Raw genomic sequence first — 14,257 nt, 5'->3', positions numbered from 1 at the left:
CATCATCTGTAATCGCACAGGTCAAAGCTGCGTCTGTGCGATGATCTCCAGCTTAGGTTGCACATCCTTAAAGAAGTGTCATCTAAAACAGCAGGACCAAAAAAAATGTATGTGATCTGAGCAGCTGCTTGGTTCATGTAAACGGGTTTGTTACCATTGATGGAGTGATTTTTACAAAGTGACTGGAAACATCCATTCCTCTGGAAGCTTCGGGAAACAAAAAATTGTGCTGCCAGCTGTGCTTCTAATTTTCTTTTTATCCCTCCTTCTTCTTCTAAAGTGGTATATGCTGGACAGAGTTTCGTGGAAGTGGAGGGAGAGGATTTTGAGGACCGAAATTCAAAACACAAACTGTGAACACCTCCGACAGCGAGAGCTTTGAATTAACAGTGAGTAAATCTCAAATGATACTAAATAGGTGGACTGAGTTTGCGTGTGTGTGTGTTTGCGTGTGTGTGTGTGTGTGTGTGTGTGTGTGTATGGGGGGGTGCTCTCACACTTTTTTGTGCAAGAAGTGCAGTGTCACCTGTGAGGTGTAACCCACATACAGAAGTTGTGGTCCACACTCAGTCTGCACGATGTCTCTCCTATGGGAGACACGGAAAAAAGTTTTTGTGGACACACTGTGCAAAAACTTGTCCACAGGTGTAAATATCAAATGGACAGAGCGATGAGCTTTTACGCTTCAACAAACATTTTAACAGAATGTTTGTGTTTTTACTTTTAGTGTGCAAGTTTGCACATAACTGCACATCAAGAGGACTTGATGTGTGCATGTATGAGAACATGTACAGTGTGTGTGTGTGTCTGAGTGTGAAGCCCTCTGTCTCACTGATGGATGGATTCTTTCATCGGAAAGCAAAATGTTAAATAACGAGCCAGTTAAATACTGTTGTGAGTCATAATTACCAGGAAGGCTCTGCTCTGTAGGTGCATGCAAACACCTCTACCTGCTATTTCACACCAAACGAGTGCTGTGGAAATAACTCAAGGAATTTAAAATATTAGTGAGGGGAAAATGATTTGCATGAAATATCTGGATAATTGCTGTAATTGCATAAATATATTAGGCTTTCTTCTTGTTTTGGTTATGCAGGTGTATTGGCCAAGAGGTGGTGATATTTCATTTGACCAACACGTGCAATTCAATCCCTAAGGCACCTAAGTTTTTGCTTTGAGCCACTAGATGTCAGTATTTAACAAGCTATATACCAGCACTGTAGCCCTCCTGCAGAAGGAATCCAGCATAAGCCTCCTGAGGTTCTGTGCTCAAAGATTTTCTCTGTTATTTGCCTCAGTGTGCGCGTAGTTACGCAAAAATGTTATAGATTTATAAAACCATAAATGTGACATTATCTGCAACAGTAAACAGGTACAGGTAAGGTTTTAAATCATAAAACTTCTTTAAGCCAGATTTCAGCAGGTGCTTTTTGCCTTTCAGTGCAAAATGAGAAGACATAACGCTGATCATTTAATTGCATGTCACAGTGAAGATCATGTGCTGCATTTATTTTTAATCATATGGTTACTCCTGCCACGAGATGGCAATCACACCTAATGAAAAACCTCTCGGCCATATGTGTGCATATGTTCTCCTATTTGTGAATGTGTGTGTCTCTGTGTGCATGAGTGTGTCGGCGCTGGATTTGCTCTCAACACGCATGATTTTGCATATAACAAGATGTCTTCACATTGTTGTGTTTTGGGTTTGTTTGCCCTGTCTTTCGTGTGTATGAGTGTGTGTATGCAAATATATGTGTATATGTGTGCTTGTGATAACCTGCAGTGTTTGTTGAATATCCGTGCAAGCTGAGCTGGATGTTTCCCTGCTGGAGGTCCTTGTTTGTTTTGTTTATTTGCATGCATCAGAGTGGTTGTTGGCGGTGTTGGTCACTACAAGTGGCTGGCATTTGGTGCCTGGTAATCAGGCAACGGGCAAACTGGGTGGCACCGCTGCGAATGGTTTGCTGGAGATTATCCCAAAATTATCCATGAATTATCCCAGAGAATTACACCATTCCAGTCAGGCCTTGTCCATTGATGAAACTGGAAAGAGGAGAGAGTGTTGGACCAAGAGTACATGTCTGTGTGTGTGTGTGTGTGTGTGTGTGTGTGTGTGCATATTGTTAGGGGGACTTTTGGATGGAGCAATGTTGGTGTCTATATTACGTATTGCAGCTCTGTGTGTATGTGTGTTTAATGATTCTGGCAGTGTTGGTGCATTGGGGTAATGGAGCATGTTAATCCACATCAAACGGCTATTACCGGCAGATTTTACTCATAAAAATTGCTATGTTCAGTAAGAGGGGCGATAAATTTAAATACTTTGAGCAAACCTGTGTGGTTCATGCATGCTTTGTTTTCCAACATGTGTCAATAAATAATTCAGTTAAGTAGCAGAAGTTTATCATTTAGCCCTCCAATTAAAATGTTATCTAATCCCTAAAATCTGCCAGAAGCTACAGTGTAAGTGTAAATTTTTATTAGGTTGGGTTTTATTATTTTTTTCCCCCCCAGAGCTACAGGTTTTCATGCCCGTTGGACCATTGTATTGAACTCATTTCTGTGTTGCTGCTGTCTCTGCACATCATGCTGTCATTAAAGTCTGGATAGATAGGAGGGGACTAGCTGCTTGCTTGTGTGTGGCTGTCGGAGCCCCAAAAGGATGAATAGTGCTGGTGAACCTCTCTGCGATAAGTGTTCGGTAAACGGGTCAGTAGATTGTCCTCTGAGGCTCAATCTGAGCTATTTTCCCTGGCTGAGAACACAAATTATCCTCTGCATTCATTCCATAAACAGACCTCCAGTGGCGCAGAACTCCACATAGTTTGTTGTGCTTGCGCGCTCGCTCATTCTGTTTTCTTGTGCTTTGGCTGAATACGCAGGCCCGCTTACACATGTGAACCACATGGGATAACACATGCATGCTTCTCACCCTCTCGACAACAAAGGCCAAACTGACAAGCAGATGAATGCACAACTATAGAGGATGAGAAAACAATTGCATTTAGAGCGGGCGTGAGTAGAGGATCACAGCAAAACACACACTGGCATAGGAAGTAGGAAGATAGGAAGAGGATAATGGTAAGAGGCAAAAGAGGGGCAAAAAAGAGGGAAAGGCTGAGGTGGTGAAAGGTTAAGTACTCTCTCTCTTTTTTTTGGATGCTGTACTTCCTGCAGGGCCTTGTTCCTTGACCTGCTGGTTAGAGGAGAGAGTTTGGAAAAAAAGCTGTGAGCAAGGGGGAAAGGAGGGAGAAAAGGCTAAAGCTGCATGTGAGGTTGCAAGGTGAGAGGTGGAAGAGCTAGAATGGGAGGAGTATTTGCCTCTGACTGATAGGGAACAATTGGGCACAGAAGACGGCACGCACACACACACACACTCAACACCGAAAAAATAATGGACATTCTCACACACACTCACACGCATAGAGCCGCACACACTTCAAACTACAGGCCCAGCAGGCACATGAACTTCAGTGCAGTTGTTGCCATGGCGATACACTGAGTTGCTGACCCCCCGACTTCATTTTTCCTGCCGCTTGGCTATTGAAAGAGATGATTGACAAGTGTCCAAATGTCAGCCGACCCAGCCGGCCACACAGATGGGGTGGGGTGGGGGAGTTGGGGGTGGGCAGCCATTTTATGTTACTTTCACTCACAGGAAGGAAAGCATGTGTGTGTGTGTGTGTGTGTGTGTGTGTGTGTGTGTGCGCGCGCGCGTGCGTGTGCGTGTGCTTGTGGATACATGTGCACAGAGTGTCTGTTAAAGCTGAGCAATTACTTAAATTATTAGCAATCACAATAAACTGTATCTACCCTGTGATGCTATGAATAGACCGAACAAACAAAACACCAGAGGTACACACACATAATACAGTAGCTGTATTCACTTGTAAACACACATATCTCAACCGGTGCAAAGAAAGCCTCCAAATAAAGCCATTTAGCATGCAAGACAGGGTCGTATATTTGGTTTGTCTTTTGAGCTGCACTGATAACACGTTCGCTGAAAAGCAGGACTGGCTGGTTGTGGTGGCTATTGAGTGTTTGTATGTGAATGTGTGTTTAGTGTTTTTACTGTGCTGTGTGCATATTTATGTGCACAAACACTGATGGACCAAATTGACATGAATCCTCTTATTCATACATAAAACGTCATAATAAAAAACCCCCAGCAAATTTTACACTCAACAATGAAACTTATAAAAAACAAGCACACTTTTTTCTTTTTTCTTTGTTTTTCTGTAGATATTTTTCCTCCTGTGTTTTTTTTTATCCTCTCTCCCTTTCTCACTGTCTCATTGTCTGCAGGATTGAAGGGACCGGTCTTATCTTGATCACCCACTGCAACACATTAACCTCTCCTCTCTTATCTCTACACTGGTCATTAGTGCCAAAACCCTTAACGTCCTATTGACAAGGAGCACAAAACTCTGCATCTGTGTGTGTGTGTGTGTGTATGTGTATGCATGTGTTGAGCTATTGCAGGTGACATGTGGATGACATCTGCTGAGTTGGTGATCTGAGCCGATAACATTATTAGTTGTGTGTGTGTATGTGTGCCTGTGTGTGTGCAAAATATGACGAGAGTGGGAGGAGAAAATATTTCTATATAAAGTATTTGATCGAAAATTGAGCAGCCCATATTTAATACGTATTTATGTGCTTTTATTTTGACACTTTGGCAGTCTGAAGATCTGAAAAGATATGATTAATAAGTCATTGATTATATTTGATATATTTAGTGACTGAATGTAACATAATTTGCATTAAATGTAGTGAGTACATATATTCAAAATAAGGTCTGAATTACACTCCCCTGCCACCTGAAATCGCTGCCGGAGAAATGTAATCATTCAAAACCCAGTCATCCGCTTTGCTGTGAGGCCATTTAGAAGGTATTGAGGGGAAAATAAAAATGCACTTCCTGTTCTCTAATGCGCCAGTATTGGTGCTGAATGGGTTACTCCATTTGCTGCTGATGGAGCATTACACTTCAGCTCAGTCAAACAGCTGTCAGCAGCAAGTGTATCACAAATTCAATCAGTTCACGTTATCATGTCATGACACGCAGCAATCAAATCACTTATTGCAGAAATATTTGCACCTCCTTTAAACGCTCCTGGCACATCTGAAGCTGCTTTGAAATAAGGTGAGAAAAAAAGTGACAAAATATATGAACGCATAAATCCATCCATTCATCGCTTCATGCTTTGACTGTGTTCGGGGAGGTCACAACACAATTAGAAAATGATATATGTTTTATGTTGGAGGCACACAATCGTCGCTCTGCTGTTTTATTCCAAAGGAAAAACAAAATCACATTTCTGTTAATACGTGTCATCGAGAAATTTGGGGCCTTTTAGTTGTGAGTTAAATGTGTGCCACTGTTTATCGCTAAATGCAGTACTTATCTGTCTCTCTCTCTCTGTCTGTTTTCTATCTTCTCCTGGCCCCGTGTGTTAGTGGGACTGACAATCAAACAGGTTAAAAGAATAATTGCAACTCTATTTACCCCAAACAGCCTCTCCTCTACACATAATTACATCAACACACACACACGCACACACGCACATCACATACTGAGGCGCACTCAGAGAGAAAGAGGGAGAGAGAGGGAGAGTCCCTGCACTAATATTTAGGTTGTAGCAGTCATGTGTTTGAGTGAACCCTCCTCTTGTCCCCCTCTTCAACGCAAAGCACTGTTAACCACTGGCACTCACTGAGTGAGGAATACACCCCACATCGACGGTACTCGTCCCGCTGTGGGTGTCAACGTTTGTCTGTTTGTGCTTGTGTGAGAATAAAAATATATCAGGCATTAAGACAAGCTTCATCGAGGTGAGGGATTCTTTACTGAATATAGATGTTTGTTCATCATAATTAAAACTGAGTATTTTAAACCAAGAATAAGTTCTTATAGTGACCTTTACTAACTGCTTTTTTTCATGAATTACCATTTAAAGCAAATTGTAGTACATTAAAAATAAAACTGTGGAAATATTTTTAAAAACACTAGAACTACTGAATATTTCACCTTCTTACTTGACAAGTAACGGAATTGATTGTTTCCTGAATAAACAATTCACAACAATTCACTTATTAAATATGAATTTATGAAACAGGAGTAGGGGTAGCAGGGAGCTTTAAAAAAGCGTCACTAGATAGAAGTCTCCTTTAATTTAACAAGCACAGTATTTTCTGGTCATGCACAAGGGAACATAACTCTATTTTCTAGTGGCTCTTGTGCTAAAATGTGTAAGAAAGTGCACAAGAGCAAATTGCAATGATTAAGGTAGTGCAATACAGTAGTTACACACTTGCAGTATATGCGGTTCATATGTGTTACACGCGTGAATCCCACACATCTATGCAGAGCTTTTTTTCTTAAGCTTGCTTGTATTTCTGAGTTGACAGCGATGGATAATGCGCACAAACCGTATTTTGGAATTCAAGTTCAGCTGAGTCGAAAACTAAGGCTGGACAAAATAATCAAATATAATATTTTGGTGTTTTTGCTTCCAACACAGCTGCAGGTGTACTCCCTGCATCCGTCCTTGCAGTGACCGTCCTCAGACATTGGTGGCGCTGCTGCTGCATTGTGATTAACGACCGCCGAGGCTATACTGTGGATCCACTCACAGCCCGACATTACATTAGGGGACATTATCTAAATGCTCAACAAAGTGAAATTGAATTTAGGGCTCCTTCTCCAGCCGCCACCCCCCTCCCGGCACCCACCCCGACCCCCACCCACCCATTCTGCTGGTTCAACTGGGCCGCTCTAGGATCCCATTCTCTCCTTATTGTTAGAGGGAGTCAAGCATGATCCTCTGCTTCTCATCCACTTTCAAATTGAATCAGTCTCAATTTGACCTTTTATGCACCAAAATCCGCTAAAGATGTACAGTATGTGCATGCAAGTAACATTTGACACGCGTGTGTGTGTATGTGTGTGTGTGTGTCCCCATATGTGCCCTCCGTGTCAGCTCGCAGTGCTTACAGTGAAGTGGGGAACAGCATCTTCCTATTTGCTGCAGAATAGACCAATTAGTGTTTAGCAACAGAGCAGGAACCCATGTGAATGTGTCATTGATTAGCAGGATTTGGCTAATCATCACATCTCATAAACTCACCCACTAATGTCAGCTGGATCTCCTAGAATACGCCTCCTTCTCCTTGCTCAATCTATCCCTCTATCTCTTCTCCTTCTCCTTTCAGCTCCCTCTTCCCATCTGTCTTTCCGCACTTGTCTTTTTGCCCATCTGTCTCCGTCTGTCTTCTCTCCTTTTCTTCCTCTTTTTTCTCCCCTCTTCTCAGTTTCTTCCTTCCTGTCTTCCTCTTTCTTCTCCCTTTTTTCACTGCTGGAGGGTGTACAGTAGAAGGAGCAGAGCAGATGCTGACTTCCCTGCTCATGCATCAAGAAATCAGAACAAGAATCTGCATTGCTGTGGATAAAGCCAATATGCACTTTTAAAAATAATAATTGTCTCCCCTGCATTTATTAATTTGTCAGTGAGCTTTTAATATAGTCTTCATCAGGAGTGGAGTTTTTTGTTTTTTCCATTTTCTTTTCAGCTGGTGTTAAAAGTCACGTTCAGCATGAGAAAGAACATAATACTATCACTTTCACTCTCTACCATCCCAAACTTAAGCCTAATACTTCAGTAACCTTGTTTAATTGAATCCTTCCTTTTGCATTTTAACATTTTTGGTTAAAACGATAAGGAAAAGAGCCCTTATTAAAAGGAGAAGAAGAAACCAAATAAAAGCTGTAGTTGTATACCAAATCAAAGTATCTGTAATACCTTGGCTTCATATTAAACTGGGCAAATTGACGACAGCAAAAATAAAAGCAAAAAATATATTTATTATTATTAATTTATACATACTTAACTAAATGTCATTTGCTTGTAAGTAGTGTTGTTTAATAATTTATTGACTGATATCTGAATACTTTTGTATACTAAATACTGAAGGTTGAGGAAAAGGATTTAAGGCATGTATAAACAATTACACATGCTCATAAATACGGGCTCTTATATCAGTCTTCCATAAAATAATCACAATATCTGGTTCACCTAAAACTGTGGACCCAAAGACTCAAAGCTGTGATTTTCAAGTCTCACAGCCGATATTTATTTATAAATACAAGTTTTTACTGAATTACAAAACACACATACTGAAACCTTTAATTGGATGATTTGGTGGTGAATCTCCAAGTATGTATGTCCTGTTTCATATCTCTGCATTGTTACTAATGTATTTGTAAAAAGTTGTTTGAGACCTAATGTAAAAAACAAACAAACAAACAAAACAAAAAGAAACGATTGGATAAAGCACTTCTCAGTTAATTGTAAGTTTTGTTCAACCAGCTCTCCGAAATCTAACGATAATCAGTTTACAATAATATTGTACGGATAAGAAAAGCAGCAAATTCTCACAATTTTGAAGCTCAGACAGTAAATTAATTACCAAAATATTGGGAATAGGATTTTTCTGGTGGTTGATTCTTTCATTTCTAGTTAATTGTTGGATTGAGCTTTATCATAAATGTCAATGGTGGACTTTTGTTAAAAGTTGGCCTTTTAATAACTGATAAAACAAAAACTGGTTTTGACTCACTGGCCAATTATTATTGAGCAAACCAGCTTCGAACATAATCTGGATAGCTGGGTTAAAGTTACAAAAGACGTAAATAAAACTTTGTAAATAAATAATAAATACAGTCTTCAGCATATGTGAATATTTGGATGGATATGAAATTGCAACCGATGTTTATAATACTTATTTTAAAGAGCAAATAAGTAGTACATGCAAATGTATCTCTTATCTGGTTCAAAACAGACATAACTTACAACATCACTGATGACTACCTGTTATTATAATTTCAATACAGTTTAACACTAAAATAATGATTTACTAAAGTATAACTACCAGTTTATTACATTTAATAATCTTATAACGTGTCAACAGTTGTTTTCATTCACGAGTTAACGCGAATACTATAGTCTGAGAGACTTTTAACTTGCCTTGTTGATTCAAGTCAGCGTGCTGTTGCACTTCAAATATAGTAAAACCTAACCGCCTACACTGATATGAACTGCATTAGCTTGCATATAAACAGAGAGCAGAGTTGTTTTACATCCATTTCATCTTTTTTGCTTTGAATAAGAAGAAATTTAATTAGTAGTTTTGGAGCTTTCAGCGTTGTGTAATAAGTATTAGTTATCATATTAATTAACATCTGTTTGACACAGTATGGTGGCCAGCTGGGAGCATGAAGGAGGACATGTGGTGTGCATGTAAGTGTGTGTGCGTGAGCGCATGTGTGTGAAAGGTTGCACAGGGGAAACTCGCAGCGTTTGATTTGTTGTGTTGCTAATGTGACACTGATTATACAGGTCAGAGTAAAACAAAGCGGTGAGACGTTGCGATGCTAATACAGACGCTGTGATAACGGGGTTGTCGTTTCACACACACACACACACACACATACACGCACACTGAAACACAGACAGATGTAAATGTATACACATGTATGCATTCTTGTGTCCTTGTGAAAAGCGGGCTAAGATACACCCACACTCTCATAACACAAGCATGTCACTAAAAAACAACAACAAAAAAAACATCTCTCAGTGACTTCAACAAACCACACTGAGCCTTTTTTTGGTAAGAGGTAGACTGTTGCCATGGAGAGAAGAGGTTAGTGAATTTGACCTATGCTATCATTCTAGCTTTGGTCCCGCAGCTGTAATTTCAAATGAGAGAAAAAAATATGTGTTTCTCACTGAATTGATTTATCCCTATGTTTATGAGTAGATAAGTGCAGTGATGCTTAGATGGAGGGTTATTTTCATGGGGTGACTCTTTTGTGTGTATTGTGTTTATCTAGGCCACTGTTGATGTAGGGAGTACTGTAGCTCTTTTTCTCACAGCGGGGACCCTCTTTTTGTGTTTGTGTGTATGGCTTTTCTGTATGTGTGCGTGCAATTTGTTTGCGCTTGTGTGTGTGTGCCAATCTCCACCACAGGTACAGCAAAGGCATGGGACGCATTGTGGTTTGTGAAGAGCAGTGCATGATCAGACTGCCCTGCAACACTAACAAAATCAATCTCAGGAGGATGGAAAAAGTAACAGGGACTAAATAACATACAGTGCATTTGTTCTGGTTTCGTTTACATGAAATCTGGGAACCGACAGCTACTCTTCTGACTTAGCCTTTAAGGGCAAAAGCCAGTTTTTGTGGCGCAGATGTCTGTCTTAACGTTATTTGTATTTATGTTTTTATTTATGAATCCAAATAAATTTAAAACAAGTAATAAAAAGCAAAAATAATTGTTAAGCAATTGCAGAGATTTTCATGTACACACGTACTGCTGCTGTTTGGGTCACTATGTGGACAGTTTACCTGCCAACAACCAAAGCCTACTTATGTCTGGGCAGTATTGCTTAGACTGCAAGTAACTGCAGAAACAAGGAGAGTTCCAGTCACAAAAATCATGCCTAGAGATTCTGTACAGTATATACATTTGAAGATATCTGTTTATAGCAATTATTTACCATATAAGCTGTTTATTGATGAGCACATATCTCCTTTTACTGCAATATGAAACCTGCTTTATGTTGACACAGTGGTTCCCAGGACAGAACTGAGTGTGTGTGTGTGCCTGTGTGTGCTCATGCACGTGCATGTGTGTGTGTGTGCGTGCAACATATGGAAGATGACAAGAGAGCAAATAGGGAGCCAAGACATGGTCATCTGTCTGGGTTTTGGGATAATTTGCTGGCGCGGGTGTGAATGTTGGTGGAGATGGGTGGGTATGTGTCAGTCATGTGTTTGACAGGGTCTTGTATAGGTTGTCATGTTGCCCAGCAGCCAAAGCAGAGGAGCAACGAACCCCAGGGGCCAAACAGGGGTCAACGTCTGCCCTAAATGGTCCCCTAGACAGCACAGGGTGCAGATAGGCAAGGCATTGCACCAAGAAGGTCACCCTAGGGGTGATCCAATTCTCTGTGTTTGGGCGTTGGGAGATTGTGTGCTCACCTCTGTCAACCCTTCCACATACAGGTCAGCAAAAAAATAAGATGGAGACTCAGAACGGCTTTAAGAAGGGTTGACATAAGAGAGAGTGCGGAGTAACCTGTGTTTGTGTGTGTGTGTCAGAGGGAGGAATGTATGTATAATTCACCAAACATGGCTGTGTTTCTCTCATCCTTCCTCCAGTCACCTCAACAGGCAATGTAGTAGACACTAATGTGCCTCTTAGTTCTCAGCTGACCCTTAAAGGCCCCAGTGGGGATACTGAGGGGGTGACTTTGCTCCTGTAGCCTGGGAGACTTCCATATTCATTGTTTCCTCCTCTTCTTATACCCGTTATCTCTCCTTCATTGTCTGTTTGTACTTCTCTCTTTTTTTACCATGTACTCGATTTCTCGTTCAACTTTTCTCCTCTGGGACGCCTCTCACCTTGCTCCTAAATGCTGAGCATGTTTATGTCATTTTCTTTCGGGTATTCTTCCGTGACCCATCCTTATTGAGGTATAATACAAATCAATAAAGTTGTGATGTGCTCAGATTTTGCTTTATGTTCAGTAACTGTAGATGGAGGAGGTCAAGGTTTCTGCAGTCGTGATCAGTTTGAGAGCTTGTTAAACATGGTGATGTAGACTGCGTCTTGCAGTAGCAGTAAGTCCTTGAACCCAGAGTATTATGGGAGTAATAATACTACTGAAGACTTATGCACTCTGTAACAAACTTGTATTGGATACACTAATATAAATGTGGCCTACAAATATGTGTGTGATTGTGTAAGGAAAGCCAGTGGGAACTACCATCTGGTCATGAAGGCCAATAGACCGTTGGAGGCTTGTTTCCTACGTGTCAATGGCAGCTGTGTGTTTGTGTGTGTGTGTGTGTCCATGTGTGTGCTCAGTAATTACTGTCATGGGTGTCACAGTGCGATCAGACCAGTAACGGCCATCATGTGTTGACACATATAGTTTCTGAACAAATGATTAACCGCTCCTGCCTCCTGTTGTTCTGCAGCAGTGAACCTCTGATTGAATTGTACAAGAATAGCTGGAGAGAGTCAATAACTTGATGCTGCGTGTCTCAGTTATGGGAAACACGCCAGTGTTTTTTATTTATTTATCCTCATTAATAAAGTTTTCATCATCATTACTGACTAATATTGTAGTTATTTTGTAAGCCCTTCCATATAATTTAGCCTACATAAATGCCAGAATGGTTAAAAAAAAATCTCCATCATAAATTTAGCAATGGGTGGATTAGAGCTAAAATAGTTAGTTAATAAATTGGTAAGAACCTGAATAATTGTTTCGGAAGGTTTTTGTTGTCGTTGTTGTTTTTATTTTACAATATTCTGAATAATCGCTTGCTACAGTTTCTCCAGTGTGAGCCTTTTCCTAGTTTTTATAAAACTATAAAAACAAATATTTTGAATATTTGGATAATTGGAATTTTAAAAATACATTTTATTTTACAAAACAATTAGTGAAAAGGTGTTTGTTAGTGGTGGTCATGGCAAGGTAAACCCTTTCTCTCAAGGTGCAAAAATTACTAAATCAAGGATCATTATTTTATTTTATTTTATTTCATTTTTTTTTTTAACTGTCATGTCTGGAGCTTCAATGGCTATTTAAATTCGAAAATATACAGTATGATTGTTAAAGCAGTTGTAAAATGTATTATTAATAATAACAATCCTTCAGCCAGCTGCAATCCTTCCTTATAGCGCGGTTCTAGTCTTAGATTCTTTTTAACTAAAACAGCACCCATCATCTATTCCTTCTTGTCTTCTTCATTTTCAGTTTAAGACCTACTATGCCACTCTGCCCCCCACCCACCCCGATAGCCGTCTTCTATCCCATGGGCAAGCTAAAGACTGACAGCTTTGTTTGTGTTCTCCACTAAGTGAATTTTCATCCACTAGTCTGCATGAATCCTCCCAAGGGCCAGGGCAGGAGAGGCTGTGAGAGATTTAATTGAGGGCTGGTGGATAGCCAGCTTGATATAGTGGAAGAGAGCACTACAGACTGCATCCACAGTAAGCTAATTTTTCAACTGCCCTGACAACAATATGTTCACACTAGTGTAAAGTAGAGCCTACAGGATGTAGGGAACCACGGAAAAATCTTTTTCAGTTGAAATCATACTTACTTTTCAACCAATGGATAGGCCAATAGAAAAAAAAAAATTGAGCAAGAGCGCCAAGTTCACTTTATTTAACAAAGTGAAATTTTAAAAAATTTGTTCTGGATATGTTCAGATCACAAGGTGAACTTCTGACCATGTGGCTGAAAAATAAATGCTTACTGCCTAAGCAACCACCCTCAATGTAATTTTGTCTTGAAGATGAAAGTGGCAGCCAACACAATGAAATTCAGTGACATGCAATGTGTTAGCATAACAGAAAACATGCTAACAAGTAGTATGCTGTGATTGAAGTCGATTTTGTGGGTAGGTTAAAGGTACAGAAGCACAATACCAGCCAATAATGCAAAGATTTAAAAAATGTTTCAGCTGTCCTGAAGATGGTGCCGTAGAAAACGAGGTTAAACAAAAAACACCAAACATGTACCCACAGTATTATATGTATCATGTGATTAATTACCCTACACCATTTCCCCCTCACAACACTGGTCAGTCGTCCGCTTCTCTTAAGCCCATCTCAGTGCAAACCTTTGGTTTGTGTCACTTCTGCATCTGCTCTGCCACGTTATTTTCTTCCCAGAAGCACTTCCGTTGAGAGTTTGTTTTTTTGACTTTCATTGTGCTTTATTCAATTTCTGTCATGCTTTTTTATTTTTCCATTGTGTTGAATACTAATATTGAACCACAATATTAGTATTCATATTGTGAATATACTGAAAACAAAACTGGGCCAAGGACAGATCCTTGAGGAACTCCACAACTGAAATGAATAACAGCAAGCATGCATTAGCTAAGGCCAAAGAAAAGGTTTCAGCTACAGAGGTAAGTAATTTCTCCTGGTAATTTCAAAGGCATTTTTATTTTAACCAAGCTTGACTCTTTAGATTTTTTGGATCTGAATAAACAAATCTGACCAGGCGATGTAAGAGTGCTCTGGGGCAGTGGCTCCTTGGCTCCCAACTTCTGAGGTGAACAGCATGCATTCCTCCAAGAATACGACTTCCAAAAGTTCAAGATGTGATTAGAGAGTTCCAAGAACAGCCCATGTAAATCCAGAACCTTATGGGTTCAAATTTC

The 14,257-nt window shown here is 40.1% G+C and overlaps 1 protein-coding gene across 3 annotated transcripts in view; it reads left to right on the top strand.

Annotated features, from left to right (window-relative positions):
- The window catches only part of arhgef7a (Rho guanine nucleotide exchange factor (GEF) 7a), a 127,231-nt gene that overhangs the window by 38,584 nt on the left and 74,390 nt on the right, over window positions 1–14,257 (top strand). For all 3 annotated transcript variants that reach the window (XM_085135469.1, XM_085135466.1, XM_085135468.1), the window contains one exon: window positions 281–389. The gene's annotated coding sequence lies outside the window, so the exon portion shown is untranslated. The remainder of the gene's footprint in view (window positions 1–280; window positions 390–14,257) is intronic.

Source organism: Neolamprologus multifasciatus, chromosome 16 (genome assembly GCF_963576455.1).
Source record: "Neolamprologus multifasciatus chromosome 16, fNeoMul1.2, whole genome shotgun sequence".
Classification (NCBI taxonomy): domain Eukaryota; kingdom Metazoa; phylum Chordata; class Actinopteri; order Cichliformes; family Cichlidae; genus Neolamprologus; species Neolamprologus multifasciatus.
Note: the sequence above shows the minus strand (reverse complement) of the source record. Positions and strands in the feature narration are given on the sequence as shown.